Source organism: Lathyrus oleraceus, chromosome 3 (genome assembly GCF_024323335.1).
Source record: "Lathyrus oleraceus cultivar Zhongwan6 chromosome 3, CAAS_Psat_ZW6_1.0, whole genome shotgun sequence".
In the NCBI taxonomy this organism is placed as follows: domain Eukaryota; kingdom Viridiplantae; phylum Streptophyta; class Magnoliopsida; order Fabales; family Fabaceae; genus Lathyrus; species Lathyrus oleraceus.
The window spans coordinates 278173591-278194268 of NC_066581.1; the positions used below are offsets into that span (position 1 = coordinate 278173591).

General features: G+C 34.6%; 1 long non-coding RNA gene across 1 annotated transcript; it reads left to right on the forward strand.

The window, feature by feature from the left end:
- Positions 1 to 1539: 1539 nt before the first annotated feature.
- LOC127127006 (uncharacterized) lies at positions 1540 to 2673 on the forward strand. Its single transcript, XR_007805188.1, has 2 exons — positions 1540 to 1731; positions 1913 to 2673. It is a non-coding gene; the product is annotated as an uncharacterized LOC127127006 (long non-coding RNA).
- The last annotated feature ends 18005 nt before the right edge of the window (positions 2674 to 20678 follow it).

The following is a 20678-nucleotide window of genomic DNA, read 5'->3' on the forward strand; positions in this document are numbered from 1 at the left end:
TAGTTGTTAGCGCAGGAACAGCTTTCTGTCTTGCGTTAACCGGTTAACCCAGGGCGTTAACCGGTTAACACTGTTATGATAATTAAAAAAATTAATTTCTGTCTTGCGTTAACAGGTTAACCCAGGGCGTTAACCGGTTAACACTGTTGAAATACTGTTAGAATTGCATTTTGTCTTGCGTTAACAGGTTAACCCAGGGCGTTAACCGGTTAACACTGTTGAAATACTGTTAGAATTGCATTCTGTCTTGCGTTAACAGGTTAACCCAGGGCGTTAACCGGTTAACACTGTTGAAATACTGTAAAATTTGTATTCTGTCTTGCGTTAACAGGTTAACACTGTTTGAAAAGTGAAAAATTGATATTTAAATATTGTGTACGTTTTGGAATTGAATTATGTGTACATATTGTATGGGCTTGGCTAGGAAATGTGCCATACGCGTATGGGCATGAGGCATACGTGTATGGGCAGAAGTTGATTTTTCTGAGCTGTTGTTGTGCAGTTTTGGTTGTTTCAGCTGAGTGATGTAATTTAGCTGATGTATGATATAGTAGGGATCATTTCCCGTTGTTTTGAGCAGTATAGGTATTAGTAGAGTGTGCTAATACTGTGATTTATTATTTGGCATGACATGATATGATTCTGTGATAAATATGCTGATGATGTATGATGGTATGCATAATGCTGTGAATATATCTATTATGTATGCAATTGTGGATGGACTGTTTATGGCTTAGAGTGTGAGCATATGTCCATTGTGGATTGTTGTTGATGTTTGCATGCTAGGTGATTTAGCGTGCATAGCATAGCCTTTATGGTGGTAGCTAATTCCCATGGTGAGGAATTAGTGAGGGAGTCACTAGGTCTCAAATGAGTGGGACTAGTGAGCTTGGTAGCCGTATCTGGGTTTGATCGGTGAGGTTGAACTATGTGTTCACGAATAGTCGGTACCGCATGCATGGAGTCTCATTTCATAATGTATGTATGGCGTATAATATGAATGGATGTATTCCAATATTATACGTGTGTTTTGTGTTTGTGTTGAGTATGATTATGAGTTGATGTTGCCGTTGCTGAATGTGTGATATGATTAGGGTGATGAATGTGTTAATTTACTTAGCATTACATGATATTTTATAATGCTTATTATATCGATTGAGGAACTCACCCTTACAACTATGTTTCAGGTAACGAGCAGTGATTGAGTAGAAGCTAGTGCTTGGAGTCTAGTGTAGTTCCTTAGTGGGTCATGCTCTGGTATATGTAACATCAGGACGGGATGTTTTACTTTGTTTTCATTTTTGGTTGTTGAACAATTTTACATGAAATGTGTTACATGGTTTGCATGTTGTTAGATTTCTATCCGCTGCGAATTGTGCAATGTTTTATTTTGATTAATAAATGAGCATGACAAGTTATTTTGGTGAATGGTGTGAAGTGTCAAGTGTGACACCCTGAAATTGCATATCTACTCTGATTCATATTTTGTTGTTTTAATTAACTATTAGGGTATTTTAGAAGGGTGTTACAACCTTCGCCGATGGTGATGGAACACATGAACACCAGCGACCTCACATACTCCATCTCTAAATGAATCCAACGACACATAATCTCCACTCCGATGCGAACCGAATCGCAAGTCGAACGAGACCTAGCAACCGATAGGAAAATGGAAAGAAAGGAAGGCAAGGCGAATCAAAGACATTACTCTGAATCGCAATCCAAATCCAGGTATAATCTTGAATCTTCACTTTTCTCAGATGTTTGCGCTTCTCCTTCTTATCGTTGCGCTCGTATGTTGTTGACTTTGTAGGGCTTGGATTTGAATTTTTTTCCATTGTGCGTCGATCTCCATTTGTTGTTTAGATTTGTAGTGGTTGATGTGGAGTTGTTACGATGTATTGAATCCCAGGGATCGAAGGAATCGCGGGGAAGAAGGATTCGAAGGTTTAGTAGGTTGCGTTCTTTCAGAAAGGTTGAAGCGGTTGATAAGGAGCGATGGTGGTTGAGGAGAGGTTGATGAAGCGCGAAGGTGGTTGAAAGGATGTGGACGGTGGCGCGACGGCAGAAGAAAGGATGTTGATGGTGGCACGACGGAGGGAGAAAGGATATGGATTGTGGCGTATTGAATCACAAGATTGCGGGAATTTATGGTGGTGGTTATGGAGGATTGAAGAAAAAGTTTGTTATCGGTGGAAAGAAAAATGGAAGAGTGAGGAAGAAGAATTATGGAAAAAGAATTGAAGGGGGCCAAAATTTGTTGCTAATCAAGGTATTTATAGAATTTGAAGCTTACGTTTCTGGATATTTCAATGTTGTTTTGCCTTTGCTGCATTCTGCTTGCGTTTCATTTCTAACTTGAATGTGTTTTCACTTGCCACTGCATTTTGGTTGCAACCTTTGTATTGCTATGTTGCCGCTGCGTTTCTGCCATTTTGGCCTTGGCTGTTGCCGTTTTGGATTGCGTTGCGCGTTTTTGACTGCAACCTTCATGTTATTATCGTTACCGATATGGTGTACTGCATACTAACTTGCACATTTTTCCTTTCCAATTTCTTCTTTTCATTATTTCATTCAAATGGATGGATTAGTTGGTTTATGAACAAATTGTGAATTGTAATGTTAATGGATCTAAGTGGATTATTGAAAAATGAAATTGGATATGGTTTAGTATATTTGGATAAAAGAGAAAATGGATAATGGAATTGGTTAAATGGATTTTGGTTTTTGGTTAATGGTTAAGTGGGCTAAAAAAAAGAATGGGCTTATTTATCTTTCAATGACCATGGCCCTTCAAAAAAGACAATTCTATCAATAAAAAAATGGAATTCTAAAATCAAATTTGAAATTAAAAAAATTAAAAAAGGTTAGTGATTTCTAAAATTAATTTGATAAACGAAATACAATGTCCTTAAAAATCAATTCGAATTTCAAAGGTCGTCTTGAACCTCCAAGGGTCAATTTGGAGTCAAAATCAACCTTGAGATTAAAATTAATTTGAAAAGGAGATATGACACCATGATGCAATGATGAATGCAATGACAAAATCCGAAGATCGGATCGAACCTTGGTTGAAATGAATGAATGAATATATGCCATAAGAAGCATGTAACCAAGAATTAAATGGCTGGCTTAAAATGGACCTAGATCCAAGAATACAATGAGGTATGAAACCCAATGAGCACCTGGTTAACGAAATATGTGGAGAACCCTGATTATCAAGGCATGATCAGGCTTGATCAAATGCCTTCAAATCAAACAATTTCCCATGCAAGTGAAATTGCCCACCAATGCTGTAAACCAAGGGACTAGGGTCTGATTGCCCGATCCACCTCAACTTGTTGATGAACCCTAGTATCCACTAGGTGCAAGCACAACTCCATAACTTCGAGTTACCTATCTCCTTGTGTTGAACCATGCTTATGCAAATGAGATGAATACTTAAGATGATATGCAAATGTTTGGTATTAGTGACATATATGAATATTGTGAAGGGTAGGGAAAATTTTGGGGTATGACAAGTTGCATCTCAGTTGACTCTATAAGAAAACTCAGGTCTTCATGTGATTAAAAGAAGATATAGGCTCAGGATCTGACAGTGACCTATCCGAGTCACCTTGGACTTCGTGTTTTGACTAGTCTTCAAGTTCTGATCAGCAGAGTCATACTTCTTCAAAGTTTGGTATTCAGAGGCATATTTCTTTTGACTTTGGTCTTTCAATATTGACCTCTTCAGAGTTTGATCTTTAGAAGTTAACTTCTGATCCTTCAGATTCTGATCTTTAAGCTTCTCTTTAGACGTTTAACATCAGAACCAATACTTAGTTTGTTCCTGAAAATTTAGTATATGGTCATACACACTTGAACAAACATTAGTATACCTAATTTTTCTTTAAATACTTTATTATCGTCAAAATCTAAGAGATATGGTACAAACCAATTTTGTCCCAACAATCTCCCCCTTTTTGATGATGACAAACACAAGTATTTAAGAACAATGGTTGTTAATTTAATAAAAAAAGTTGATTGCAGGGTCTGAGGTTTGTAAGCTCCCTCGGAGTCTAATAGTCCATGGGGTGAAATTTTTTAAGCCCCCCTTAAGTTATATACATGTTAATTAAATTTAAACATTAAAGCATAAATGACAATTCTTCAGAATTTAAGGAAAAAATAATAACGGTCAGATTCATGAGCTTAAATACTTATATATTTACTCCCTCTTTTGTCACCAACAAAAAAAGGAAATAGAAAAGATACTGAAGAAAACATTTTAAAAACTCAAAACAGAATATCCAGAAGCACAAAGAGCTTAAAATTCAATCCACGGATTTCAATGTTTGGGATTTTATCAAATATGGATAAAAATGAAGTCGTGTTTATTTCTCCCCCTTTGTTAAAAAAAAATTGAAATCTTTTGAAAGCAAAATCACTTAAAAATGAAATGATGTTAAAATATGGATAGAATGGTTGAGAACAATTTCTTCAATTCTCGAGATGGTCAAGGTAGGATGTGACAACTGAGCATTTGAGAGAAACAATGCAGTCAAAGTTTTGGTGATGTACTTGAAAACCAAGGTCATATTTCTCTATATGTCCATTGGTGCACAATAATCAACATTGATCTAGCTTTATCCCAAGGCCACTGAAGGAGAATTGCCATCCAAGGCGCAGCGGAATTTAAAAATTTCTCCATTTAGTGATCCTTATGAATGGGCATGATCAGTGATAGAATCGTTACCTCTTGTGGCGATTCAAACCTTTGGTGCAGATCTCTTGTAACGATCAAAACCTTGGATACAAATCCACGGAGCGATCACGAACGTTGAACGATGACAACGTCTCTACTCAGTCCACACGAACGGATTCCTTCAATCTCAGTGCTAGCTGGTACGAATGAAGGCTTTGAGTGAGAGAGAGAGAGGGAAACGAAACTCCAAGTCTTCACTTGAGTTTAAGTCTGAGTGGAGTGACAATGCTTCTACCCAAGGGTTCTATTTATAGAACCACTTGTGTGGGCTTCAAGCTAAAAAGCCCACTTAAGTGTATTTTGGCCCATATCTCATAATATGCCAAAATCACTTAAGTATTTGGTACCTTACCATATTTCGTATTCCACTTAAGTGCACCGTACCTTACGATGTTCCTTAGTTACTCTATCTCTCATCAATCCGTCCTTTGTGTGTGACCCTGTAGGTTTTCGCGACGTTGGCAATTATATTAAATCACACATTTAACATAATAAACTGTGAGCGGTATCTAGCAACACATCACTGCTACCCAAGTCACAAAAATGTCATGTGATATGACAAAACCTCCTGTGATAATAATTATGTGTATAATTACCCCTTTGCCCTTATGTCTATATTGAACACAAGGTATAGACCGTGTCACCCTTGTCCAGTTCAATATTGGGCCGATAGATATTTATCCTGTTATGCAGGATGGGAAAATTCCATCTAGGACACTCATGTCCCTCAGCATGCTTTGTGGAGTACCCATCAACTGTCTTTATGGTTATCCAGTTACGAACAACATTGGATCAGCAATAAAGCACCCGACTCTATATCTAGGCTCCATAGTGGTTTCAGGTCGAAGAGTGGTATACACTATTATCACCATGAGAATAACTTATGACACTTTGCATAACTTTCTATATGGTATTCTCATAGCGGGTCAATCCGGTATAAATATTACTCTTAATATTCATACCTATGTTTAAGACTTGATAACTCTTTATTCATGATCCATGAGATGTGATCATCAGTCTACAAACATAATAGTCTTAATGCTTTAATGTTATCCCACTTCACAATAAAGCTCGACTACAGATACTTTAAGAATAGTGTCCTTATGTTTAATGTGGTCTCATGATCAAGTCACACTTGATGCATTAAACGGACTAGCTATTCTAGGGACTTTATTAAACAACCGTAATAAAGAAAATGCCTTTTATTATTAATAAATAATTAGATACAAGTACCAAAAGTATTGGCCTCTAGGGCTTACACCAACAATCTCCCACTAGCACTAGAGCCAATCAGGCATACCCCTAATGCACATTGATCTAGTATGGCCATCATGCTTCTGCTGCGCAAGAGGCTTTGTTAGTGGGTCAGCAATATTGTCAAGTGTTGGTACTCTACATATTTTCACATCTCCTCTATCTATTATCTCTCGAATGAGGTGATAACGCCTGAGTATGTGTTTGGATCATTGGTGAGATCTAGGCTCTTTAGCTTGTGCGATAGCACCATTGTTATCACAATAGAGACCAATGGGATCCACAATGCTAGGGACTATGCCAAGTCCACTAATGAACTTTTGATCCAAACAACTTCCTTTGCTGCACTTGAGGCAACAATATACTCGGCCTCGGTTGTAGAATCAGCAACTGTATCTTGCTTTGAACTTTTCAAGCTCACAGCGCCACCATTTAAGCAAAACACATAACCATTGGAATCATTCATATTAAAGCGTCTCAGCACTTTGTCTATGTACTCTGACTTAGGACAAGCAGTTTTCGTGATCTATCGCTATAGATTCTGATTCCTAATATATAGGCTGCTTCACCTAGGTCCTTCATAGAAAAACATTTCCCTAACCAAGTCTTTACTTGTTACAGGGTAGGGACATCGTTTCCAATGAGTAATATGTCATCTACATATAATACCAGGAAAACGATCATGCTCCCACTAACCTTCTTGTAGATACAAGGCTCATCTTCGTTCTTGATGAATCCATATTGTTTTACCGTTTCATCAAAACGAAGATTCCAGCTTCTGGAAGCTTGCTTCAATCCATAGATTGATCTTTGTAGCTTACATATCTTTTGGGCTTCTTCTGGTATGTCAAATCCTTCAGGCTATGTCATGTACACATCCTCAAGAAGATTTCCATTAAGGAAAGCAGTTTTGACATCCATCTGCCATATTTCATAATCATGATATGCAGCGATAGCAAGTAAAATCCGAACAGATATAAGTTGTGTTATGTTACCAGCAAAGTCATATTCCTAAGTCTTCCAATCAAGCTCTTCTCAAAATAGATACTATGGGCAAGTTGTCCAAGAAATATGAGGAGGGAGGAGACACATAAGAGATTAGCAAGGCTATTCTGAAAACCAGTGATGCTGAAGGGAAGAGACAAAGAAAAAATAGGCTTAAGAAATTTGAAGGTTCAAAGTCACAAACTAGTTCATCTTCTGGAGCTTTTGTGGTAGGAAGAACTTTAATCTCAAAGATGAAGACCCTCAATAGGAAGAAGGATCCAGGTGGTGACATTGATTCAAACACTGAGGAGGACTAGATAAACTTCCTCATAATGGGAGGTTTTAATCCTAATGTAATCTAAGAGTTGTAGCATTTGTAGTGCATCTGTTTTCTTTTAAGAATGACTTTTTGGATTTGTAATAATTTCTTAATCAATAGTAACAAATCCTTTTCCCATTGCATTTATTTTAGATTCACTTTCCATTAACATCCTTTAGAGTGAGCCACCAAAATAGATGTTTAGGAGAAGTTTTCAACCATTTCATCCATTTTTTGTGTTGTGTATGTGTGTTAAGAGTGATTTAAAAAAATTAATCACATAATCATCAAAAAGAATGACTAAGGGGCATCAGGGCATTATTTTATTTTACCTAAGTAAATAACTTCCAAATGTTACACAAACTTTTTTTACAACAGTAATATTATATGACAGAGGTCACACTTATTTTCCTTAACAACAAACACTTGGTTACACCCATCAATATAACTCAGAGTCCACTAGACAGAAAATTCCCAGAGGAATTTTGACTTAGGACCTTTTGAACTAGAAGACCTTCTCACTCAGAGGACTAACTGGTTCAGAGTCAAATGACTAGAATCACATATTAATTAGAAATTAAATACTCAATAGGTACAAAGGTTTTAGTTCGAGTAAATAAAAAGTTAATGAAAAATGGGTTTAAGCCACGATATTCAAACACAATACATCATTAACCAACAATTATTATCCAACAGCTAAGAAACCAAGTGTAGAAGACCTTTCATATTCATGACACATAAGTGGATAGGTGTAAAACAATTTTTCCACTTATATACTATCAGAGACAACTAATCATATTTTGAGCATCAAAGGCTAATTTGCTTCAGAGGCTACTATTCATCAGAAGCTAGTTCAGAGCTTCTAATCACGGTAGCTTCTCACTGTCATACCCCAATTTTGTCCGGGAATATTTAAATTTTTGTAAAATCGATTTCATTTTTAATTTGCATCATATGCACAACATGACACGCATTCCATCATAAATAATAACTAAAATATCAGTCAGAATAAATTTATTAAAAATACAGACAAATCAGTTGAATCATTTTTCAAGAACGTGCACAAATCAGCGGGTAAAAAGTTTCAAAATTAAAATTGCAGATGCCAGTATCATTAATCTACGGTTCATGTAGTTTAACCTGGTGTGCTCGTTGTATTTTTCAGCGGCTGTTTCGGTTGCGTTTGGACCCGCCTGAGCCTTTTAACTGGTGCAATTTTATTTCAAAATTTAAAGAAACGCTGTATTTTTTCAATAAGTATATTTTATGCTGATCATTTTGGTGTGTCCGATTTAATTTTTCGAGCAAATTTATATCTGATTTATATTTATAATCGATCACTATTTTTGTTAGGTTAATTATTCAACTAAAATAATTAGAATTTATTTAAATCAAAATATTTATTAGAAATTTTTAATAGGAAATTTTAAATAATAGTAATTGTTTTCAAAAAATAATAAAATGAAATTAACATTGGATTCCTATTTTTTTTTACTGCTGGTACATTTCCAACCGTACTGAAAATTCGGCTTGTATCACTCTCTCACGCTTCCCACACGTCCTCTCACACACTCGCTCACGTTTTCTCACTCAGTACACTCCACCTCACCTTTCCACGTTACTTTTCTCTCTCTCTGATGATAAAAAAGGAAAACAAAAATAACTTAAAAAAGGACTTTTTCTTTTTCCCAAAATGCTCACCCATTTCAATATATACTCTCTCTGTAAAAAGGAAAAGCAGAAGAAACTCTTTAACTATCCACCTCCATTAACTCCACAAAACCCACTTTCTCTCCAATGACCTCCCTGGCTGGAAAACGAAAAACTCTCACGTGACCACCGAACCGCCGCGTCCTCCTCAACCCAATCGTCATACTCCCTCCGCCTCTACATCTTCTCCCTAAATCGTCGTCGGCGATTCTCACCACCACAACACTGTGGAACTCGCCGCGAAAACATGCTCATCTCTGCCGCCGATAAAACCTCTTCCACCATCGCGTGAATAAAGTCGCGCTACCTCTCACCTCGTCACGCCACAACCAAGTCGAACGTAGTAACACGGTAATCTGGTTTCTCGCTGCACAAACCACATCTTATACGACTTACAACATCGAAACTTCAACGACAATGTTAACAACACGATGTCGGTAAATTTCAAGTTATTTCTCTTCGACTTTGTTTACATTATGTCGCTCTGATATTGTCTTCAATTTGGACTCAATTATATTGCTTGCTTGCGGTGTTTCTACTGTTACGATTTTGATTTAATTATGCGTCATTGGATTTTCGGTTATATAAGATTAGTGTTGTCAGCGTACATGTATGTGATCCATTCTTCGTGGCGTAATTTTTGAATCGATATGGTCTCATTACTATGCTGCTAGATCTTTATTTATTTATTTTGAGATCTGTAACATTTATCTACTTTTGAAAATAATTTGAGTCATGCTTGTTGATGCCTGGGTTAGTGTGTTGTTTTTGATACTGTAAAGCTTCATATCAATTTGTAAATAGTTCTGTCGAAGTTGCTGCTACTCTTTCTATTTTTATTATACTGTCATGGTGTTTGATGTTGATAATATAATGTTGAAAATATCATTTTGTTTTTTGTTTGATCGTGTTTTTTTCTCAATTTAGATTAATGTTGGACCACCTTGAATTTGGTTTCTTATGGAGATGAACCATTTTGTTCATAAGATTTAGGATTAGTAATTTAGGATTCATGATTTTGAATTGGTGTGAAAGCTTTAACCGAATGCATCCTAGTTGTATATAAAGGGGTATTATATATAATGAACAATTTGTTGAAATCAACTTAGTTTAGTTACAAAAATCTATAAGCAATCAGTTTTTTTTAAATGTGCTTAACTTATTCCAAATCCACGAATTTTCCAATTCATTTTTGTGTAGTAATTAATTTTGTTTTCTATTTTTTTTAAGAAGTTTCTCTGTGACTTGCTGTTTTGTTTTCTATTTTGAGTTTTGTAATAATTCTACAACTTTGATATATTATCGCTTTTCGATCCTTATGTACGGTACTTTGATTTCGTAGTTGCTATGAACAAACCGGTTTGGAACACGTTGTGATTTATTCATTTCAATCTTTTTTTTTATTATTAAACTAATTTGTTAATTAAAATTTTATTTAAATTAGTTAATTTAGATAATTAATTTTAATTAACTTGATTATTTGATTTAATTAAAAAATGTTGATAATTAATCTTAATTAATTTAGTTAATCAATTTAATCGAACTCTAATCAATTAATTTTGATAATTAAATGTTGATCGACCTTTTTCATTCCATTTCATCATCAATACAAAACCATTTTAAACCACTAAAATCACACAATTCTTGATTTAACATCAAGCCCATTTTCAAACACCTTTGTAAGTCGATTGCTTTAGGCATCGCCATCAACCTCACATAGCTTACTCTTGGGCTTTCTTACAATGAGACCTATTCGGTTATTGAATAATCGAGTAGATGAAGAATACACTAAAATAATCCAACTTATTCACAAAACACAAATTTAAAACCTCGATCCAATTTCGAGTATTTTCATTCAAATCAAATTAAAATACCCAATCACAATCAAACACCATTTCATTTGGAAATGAAAAGGGGGATGGCTTTGAGTTTTCAATTCCTCTCCTCGATTATTTGAATACGTGTTCTCTTACTCGGTTAGTCAAATAGTCGTCATTTCTATCCATCTAAGCACAAACAAATCGAATCATTTCATAATAAGAAACCAGAAAAGGGAGACGACTTTGATTTTTCAATTTTTCTCCTCGATTATTTGAATACAAGTTCTCTTACTTGGTTAGTCAAATAATTGTCGTTTCTCTACAAACTCCCAAACCCCAATTAAATCAAATTATTTTAATAGAGAAATGAAAAGGGAGATGACTTTGAGTTTTCGACTTCTCTCCCCAATTGTTTGAATACGAGTTCTCTTACTCGGTTAGTCGAACAATTGTCATTTTTCTGCCAGCTCATACCGTAAGTCAAATCATTCTCAATCAAAACTATAGGAAAAGGGAGATGGTCTTGAGCCTTCGATTCCTCTCCTCAAATGCTTGGATACGAGTTGTCTTACTCAGCCATTCAAGTATCTGTCGTTTATTCTAAAAATACATTAACCATACACAAAGCTATTTTCATAATCACTCAGATGAAAAAGAAAGCGGTCTAGAGTCTTCTATTCCCTTTCCCGATTATTAGGATACGAGTTGTCTTACTCGATTATCCGAGTATTCGTCATCCATTTAAAATACCTTAATCATCATTAAGATCCTTTCACAATTAAGGATGAAAAAGAAAGCGGTCTAGAGTCTTCTATTCCCTTTCCCGACTGTTAGGATGCGAGTTGTCTTACTCGACCATCCGAGTAATCGTCATCCAACCAAAAAATATCAACACAACCAATCTATCTTTTCTCGCCCTCATGTGATCGAAACCAAACAAAACATTCAATACAATAACTCAACTCGTCACCCACGTGTGACCAAAACTCTTTTCAGAAAGAACATTGTTTAATCCTTTCTAATGCGCACAACAAACTAGGGCTTAAGCCTCCGCCGAGAGTAGACAAGCCAACGTTTAGCCTTTAGAATGCGACCTAAACATATGTTCACTAAAAGACATCAACCAACCATAGTTCCTCGAACTACGAATGCTCTGATTTCCTTATTACACCATAAGGATACGTAGGCAGGAGATTGTTGTATCTTCGCGAGCACACTAATAAAAAACCTCCCCTTTCCCTTTCTGAGGTTCCCATCTATTTCTATTTTCAATATTTTATAACCCAAATATAACAAACAAACATAAATTAACACTCGAAACGCGTATTAGAACTAAAAGGTTCCCGTTGAGTACAACGGACGTAAGGGGTGCTAATACCTTCCCCTTACGTAATCCACTCCTGAACCCGAGTATGGTTGATATGACCATTATTCCATTTCCTAAAGGTTTTATCGACATTTCCCTATCCCTTTATTGGGATGAATAAAGTTTGGTGTCGACTCTGTTCGAACAACATTTTTTCCGCGGCCATCGCGAGGAATCGTATTTTTCGAGATGCGACACTCACATTAGACTTTGATCCTCCATTCCTAAGAAAGCATTATTCTTTGAGAAAATGCATGTTCAAATTATTTTTAATAAAATCAAATCTTTCAACAGTAAGAGGCTTGGTAAATATATCAGTCCATTGATGATCAGTATCAAGGAACTATATATCTATCATACCCTTCTAAACATAGTCTCTAATAAAATGATGTTTTATTTATATGTTCTTAGTTCTAGAATGTTGAATATGATTCTTTGTCAAACTGATAGCAGAAGTATTATCACATAAAATAGGAATACTACTTCCACTATTCTGATAGTCTTCCAACTAATATTTCATCCAGAGTTGCTATGTACAATAACTTGCAGCTGAGATGTATTTTGCTTTTGTTGTAGACAAATCAATAATTGCTTGTCTTTTACTAGTCCAAGATATAAGTTTTTCACCTAAGAATTGACATATTCCACTAATGGACTTTCTCTCAATTCTATCCTTAGCATAGTCAACATAACCGAATCTAACTGGCTTATAATCTAACGATTTTTTATAAAGCAACCCTAGATTTGTCGTTCCCTTCAAATACCTAAAGATCCTATTAACAGATGTTAAATGAGTCTCTCTAGGATCTGACTGAAATCCTGCACACAGACAGACACTGAATAAAATATATAGTCTAGAAAAAGTTGTTAAATAAAGCAAAGAGCCAATCATACATCTATACAACTCCTATTTGCTCAGATTGTAGGTTAGACGCATATGAGTGTTCATGATCTTGCAATCATAAGCTTGAACTTCTTCAAAATCCCCTTTGTATATTTTGTATGATGAACATAAACTTCATCCTTGCATTGATTGATTTGAATTCCATGGAAGAACTTAAGCTCTCCTATCATGCTCATCTCAAACTCAGCATGCATTGTCTTTGAACATTATTGACAAAGGAAAGCATCAATAGAACCAAAGATAATATCATACACAAATACTTGGATAATTAAGATATCATTTTAAGTGTCTTTTTGAAGAGTGTAGTGTTTACTTGCCATTTTTGAAAATCATTTTCTAACAGAAAATTACTCAGTCTCATACCAAGCTTTGGGAGCTTATTTGAGTCCATAGAGTGATTTTTTAAGTTTGAAAACATGACCTGAGTGGACTGAATCCTCAAACCCAAGTGGAAGTTTTAGATACACTTCTTCATAAATAACTCCATTTAAAAATTCACTCTTAACATCCATTTGGTATAAAATAATATCATGATTAATAACATAAGAGATAAGTAATCTGATTGTCTCTAACCTTACAATAGGTGCAAAGGTTTCAGAGAAATTTATACATTCTTCATGAATGTAGCCTTGATCTACAAGTCTTGATTTATTTCTTACCACTTCTCGTTTCTCATTAAACTTGTTTATGAATACCCATTTTGTTTCAATAATGTTCTTCTAAAAAGTTTGGGTATCAGATCCCAGACATTATTCCTTTGGAACTGATTTAGCTATTCTTCCATTGCCATAAGTACTTAGGTAAATTGTTTTCATGGATTATAGTTCTTGCCATTTCTTGTAAAGGTATGTTCCTTCTCTCTACAACTCCATTTTTCTATGGAGTTCTAGGAGAAGAGAACTCATGGAGGATTCCACCTTTTTCACAAAAAGTTTTAAATGGCTCATTTTCAAATTCTCCTCCATGGTCACTTCTTACTTTTAAATTTTTTTTTCTTTTTCATTTTGTACTTGTATGCAGAAGATGATGAACACATCATATGATTCATCCTTAGTTCTAATGAATTTAACCAAGTCCATATGCGAACCAAAAATTATTAATAGAGATAGAAGAATTATCAATAGTACCCATACCAACGATCTTTTCTTTTTGGTTTCCTCCAAATCCCATAGTTCCTCCCTCTTTTAGAGTTAGGGTTTGGAACATATGTTTTTCTCTTTTCATATGTCGTGAGCAGCCACTGTCCAGGTCCCATGATAGCTGCCTTGCTTCTCCCTTGAAGCATATATATAGCGGAAACGATTTCAAATTTAGGTATCCATAGTCTTATAGGTTCTTTGGGGCTAGTTCTGACAAGTTTCTTCTTACTTTGTACCTTAGATCTCATATAGTAATTCTTAGGATCATTTAAGACTTTTAATTTAAAAGTTTATTGTCTTAAATGTATCTTGGCCTTTGGTTCTAAACCTTTTATAACCTTGTATCTTGATGTCTTAAGTTCTAGTTTCTTCAGAACCTTTAAATTTAGAATCTTAGGTTTTGGTTTCTTCAAAACCCTTGACTCAACAGTTTTAGGTTCTGAATGGTGTAGAACCTTTGCATTGTCAGTAACAAGTACAAAATAAGAATCAAGTCCTTTATGAGCAAAGCTTCAAGAATAAGTATTTGTTGGTTTAATCAAGGTATCATACCTTGGATTAAAAGGTTTTTGAGTAACCAAGATCTTCTCCTTTACTTCTACTTACACCATAAATCATGGATGTAAGTTTAGTTATGTTAAAGCCAGCTATGATAAACTCTTAAAGAGTCATTTCATGCTCACCAAAGAGTTTATCAGACATTTCTTTTACTATAGTAATATGATCTCTCTCTGAAGCTTCATTTTTTTAAAAAGATTTTAATTCATCTTTCAAGAGATTATATTGCCTTTTCAACATTTTAATGTGTTTGGCTTTTTCTTAACACCGACCCATAAGGTCTTGAATGAAAGTAATTAAATCAAAACGAGATATTTTAGAAAATACTTCATCCTTTTCTTCAGAATTTAAGTCAAGTTTTGTTTCAGAGGATGTAATAGCCATCAAAGAAAGATTGGCTTGTTCTTCATCCTTACTAGAATCTTTTTCATTGTCAAATTCATCCCATGTTGCCATGAGACTCTTCTTGGCCTTTGCTTCCTTAAGTTGTGGACCCCCTTCACATGTAGCACATAAATATTCGAAAATGGTTTTAGCAGTAGATAACTCATTATTCTTGATGTACTCTGAGTGAGGTAGAGCATCAACCAAAATGCCTTTAACTCTATGATTTCTATAAGTCTTTCTATGAGCAAGTGCAAGAGTTTTTTCTGTCAGTTACCATTCCTACTCCATTAACTTGAATATCAATACCATCTTCCAGAATACAACTTATCATCAAGACCTATGATATGAGTATACATCATTCCACCATTCAAACTCTGTAGAATCTCCTATGAAAGTTAGAGGTCTAGCAATATATTTATTTTTTCAGAACTACTATAATCATGATTAATAGTAGCATGAGGATTAGGAGTAACACAACTAGTTCATGAGGATCAGGTCTCATAACTGCTTTTTGACTTGACTAACGTTCACTAACGGAATGACAAACATGACAATGTTTCAAAAGTTAAAGGATCAAAGTGACACGAAAAAAATAAAAGGGACCAACCTGAACCCAAAGGTATAGTTAAGGGACAAAAATGATATTTTGCCTTTTAGTTTTTATCTTCCAATTGTATCCCCTCATTAATATTTCTAATTTACTATTTCTCTTACCTTTCATTAATGATAATTAAAATACAAGTCAATAAGGATAATTTGGTAAAATTGTTATTCTCTCTTTCATTTATCACATTTTCTTAATATGTGTGAAAGTGTCAAATATGACACATATTTTGGGACGGATGAAGTACTATTTATTTATTTTATAATTTATTACTCCCTCGGTTTTTTTTATTATAAGTCGTTTTTGACTTTTCACACGTATTAAAAATGTAATAATTATGATATAAAAAAGAGAAATTATGAAGGGTTTTACAAAATTGTCATTCATTAATGGTATTGGAAAGACAAATTAACATAATTGAGAAGAGAAAGAATAAAAAATATTTAAGGATATAATAGGAAAAATATCATTAATGATTCATTAATATTATAAAACGACTTATATTATGGTACAAAATATTTTTACAAAGCGACTTATAATAAAAAACGGAGATAGTATGCTACATACAAAAAATTTGTTTGATAAACTAATTTTCAAAATCAGTTTAGTTAAAAATAATTTTGTTAATTTGAATTTTAAAGTTATTATACTAACTTCTATAAATGAAAAATATTTTTATTATATTTTATAATTAAATTTTAAATTATATAAAATTAAATATATAATTTAGTCATTAAGTAAATTGAGACAAAATCTTTTTATAATTTTTATAAACTAAGTGAAAAATAACTTTTATCATAATTTGTTATTAAAATCATTTTTATATTTGTGATTCTATTTATTATTTTAAAAAACTAAATAATTCAAAATTTATATAAAAATATGAATAAAGTAATAAATAATTTTATTCTTACTTGATTTTTTATTTATTTTAAATTTTTGTTGAGCAGTAATTATTAATGTATTTAATTTTTGTTTTTTTACTTTTAATATTATTATAAGTTATAATTTTAATCATTATTAAAATGAAATTTATTAAACATATTTTATTTTTGGAATTAAAATAAAAAGAATGAAGAGTTTTATAAACTTTATTTTTTTAATTTATAATTGGAATTGAAATTGGTATATGAAGAGTATTATTATCATTATTATTCTTCATAACTCATAAATTATATATATTTTAAGATATTATAATTATAATAGTTTTATTAATATTTTTTAATTTGAAAAAATATGTGAGATTGACTAATAGATTTTTAGATACTATTTTGTCTATGTTGTCAAATAAATATGCTTTTTTTAATATGCATTAACGAAAATATAAGTAATATTTTTATTTAAGTATAATTTTTTAAAAATATAGCATGTGGAAGTTAATAGTAAGAAATTATATGAAAGTTAATAGTAGGAAAAGTTGAAATTTTTACAAAAATAACCCACTTTTTCAAGGAAATTCCCAAAATACCCCTGATTTCAAAAAAATCCCAAACTATCCCATTTTTAGGAGGAATCGCCAATTGAATTGGAGACTCCTCTTAAAAATTGAATGGAGGCGCCAATTGGATTGGCGCCCATGTGTAGTACTTAAGAGGAGGCGCCAATTCAATTAGGGCCTCAGTGTAAAATGCAATTTTTTTGGTAAATGGTATACGTGATAGATAAATTTGATATAGGACCAATTGATATTAATAAAATTTGTCGTTTACGACCATCGACTCTAGCATCAGTGATGATCCTTCAGCTATAAGGACACACTGGAACAGAGTGATTAGTTGGATGACTGCTGAAGCCTTTAAACTGAAGGGCCTCTTTGAGCAAGTCCGCAACGACTTCATCAGAGACGCTGAGATCAGACTACAGGAGCGCCTAGCTAGAGAAGCTGAGGAGCGAGCCCGCAAGGAAGCAGAAGAGAAAGCCAAGCAATAAGAACTACAAAGGATCAAGGAAGCTGAAGCCAAAGCTTTAGCTGATGCCGCTGCTGCCGTTGAAGCTGAAGCACAAGCCAAAGTTGCCGCTGAAGCAGAAGCACGCCTAGCTGAAGAGTCTGCCACCAGGGTAGAACCGGATGCTCTAACTCAGGGGGAGTCCTCCACCTTTGTCCCTCTGGTTCTAAAGACACTTGAAGATCTTCAGAAAGAACATAAGGAAGTCCGAGCCAGATTGGATCAACAGGATTCAATAAACGTCAACATTCAGAATCTGCTGACCCAGTTGCTCCAGAGGATGCCTCCGCCTCTAAACCCTTAGGCACCTAGGACTTGTTTATGTGTTCTTTTGCTTGTTGCTCTGATTTACTTGTTGCTTTTTGTTTTGCTTATTTTTGCTTTCTGTTCTCTAGCTATTGTTTGTTGTTTGTGTTTCTAGCATCTGTGAATATATATATTTTTTTCCTTTCATTCACTAAGTCTTTTTGATTCTGACAAAAAGGGGGAGAACTAAAAACAGCTCTGATGAAAACATATCTAACTCCTATCAGAACTCTGCAAACATTGTTTCTAATCCTTTTTAACTTAGAAATTTGCAGGAGAGTATCTAGAAACACCATATCATGGAAGGTCCGGTAAGAACTTCTGAACTTCCAGACTTATCTCAGGGGGAGCTCACTTCCATCTGATTTATAACTATTATATAAAAATTGTTTCATCTCTGAATTAAGATTGTTTTGTCATCATCAAAAAGGGGGAGATTGTAAGAACAAAATTAGTTCTACAATAGAATTCCAGGATTTTGATGATAACAAAGGATGAAACCAAAAATGGCACCCTAACAAAAAATTTCTAAGTGTGCAGGACTCTGAACAGCAACAAAGGACTCTGATCATTTTATCAGATACAAACTTTGATCAGATACAAAGTACTAGTAGATCAGACGCATCTGAGGAAGAAGTGCGCCCAAGAAGTTCTGAATCTGAGCAAAGCAAGACAGTAAAAAGAACCAGAAGCTCTAAACATCCACTGGTCTTAGTTCTGATGATCTAGAAGACTAGTACTCTGAGAAGCTCTGATGAAACTTCAACATAATCTCCCTCTGACGCATGACTCCGACATAAAGACTCTGATGAAGATTCACCAAATCCAGAAAGAGTAACGGAAAGAAATTCTCAATATGGAAAGGAAGTATTTTTAGAAAGAAGTTATTCAGGGAGACAAAATGGTTATGACAAGAAACACAGAAGTAATGACATTGAATGCTCATCAAAGACCAATATTTTGTCATCACTCCAACGGTCCTTCTCACTACTATATAAAGGACAGCCTACCTCTTTGAGAGACACAACAACAACGCATAGAAAATGTCATTCATATTTTCTCTCAACTTTTTCACGAGTTGCTGCTCATATGTGAAAACTTTTGCTCAAACTTTTTGCTGTAATACTTGCTTACTCTTAGAAGCACTTTATATTACAAATTTATTTTGCTAAATTGTTTTTGTTCCTCAAGTGACTCTACGTAGTCTGTATACTTGAGAGGACTAAGAGATCATTCTCTTAGACGTTTGGTTGTATTAATCTTTCAAGATTAGTGGATTAAGTCCTTTTTGAAGGCGAAATCACCTTGGCCGGGTGGACTGGAGTAACTTTGTTTTCTAAGCGAACTAGTATAAAATTCTGTGTGTTCTTATTTCTGAAAAAGCTTTTATTTTCTAAAACAATTCAAACCCCCCTTTCTTGTTTTTCTCACCTTCAGCTATTAGATATCTGTTAAGTAAGAAGGATGTCAAACCAAGACTTTTAAGATGGATCCTGCTCTTACAAGAATTTGACTTAGAGATAAAAGATAACAAAGGTACTGAAAACGTAGTAGTGGACCACTTATCACGAATCGAAGGGAATAAACCTGAACAAATTCCAATTAATGATGATTTCCCTTACGAATGACTCATAGCCCAAATGGAAAGTGATATGTCTGAACTAACATTAAACGATACAAAAATAGAAGAATCCGTGGAAGAAATACATGCGAATCCAACTTTGCCATGGTATGTTGATTTTGTCAACTACCTAGCTGTCAGAGTACTTCCACCGAACATATCTTACCAACAAAAGAAGAAATTCTTCCATGACCTAAAACAATACTAATTGGACGAACCTCTACTTTCCAAAAGAGGTACCGACGGTATTTTCCATCGATGTGTTCCTGAGGATGAAATAGATGATATAATTTCTCATTGTCATTCCGCTCCCTATGGAGGGCATGCAAGTACCTCAAAGACTTGTACTAAGATCCTGCAATCAGGCCTCTTTTGTCCCACTCTATGGAAAGATATCCATAACGCGGTTATAAAATGCGACCGGTGCTAACGCACTGACAACATCTCAAGACGCGATGAAATGCCACAAACAGGAATCTTAGAAGTAGAAGTCTTCGATGTATGGGGGATTGACTTCATGGGACCATTCCCAGCTTCTTTTGGTAATAAGTACATACTCGTTGTTGTCGACTATGTTTCAAAATGGATCGAGGTTGTAGCCTCTCTGACAAATGACACACGAGTAGTGATTAAGTTATTCAAGAACATTATCTTTCCCAGATTCGGTGTGCCAAAACTAGTAGTTAGTGATGGTGGCTCCCACTTCATATCGAATATCTTTGGAAAACTTCTTCTGAAGTATGGAGTCCAACACCGCGTAGCAACACCATATCATCCACAAACTAGCGGGAAAGTCAAAGTCTCGAATCGAGAAATCAAACAAGTTCTAGAGAAGACCGTAGGAATATCCAGAAAAGACTGGTCATCCAAACTAAACGAAGCTCTGTGGGCCTATAGGACGGCTTACAAAACCCCGATAGGAACCACACCCTTTAAACTAGTCTATGGTAAATCATGTCACCTCCCCGTGGAGTTAGAACACAAAGCATATTGGGCAATTAAGACCCTAA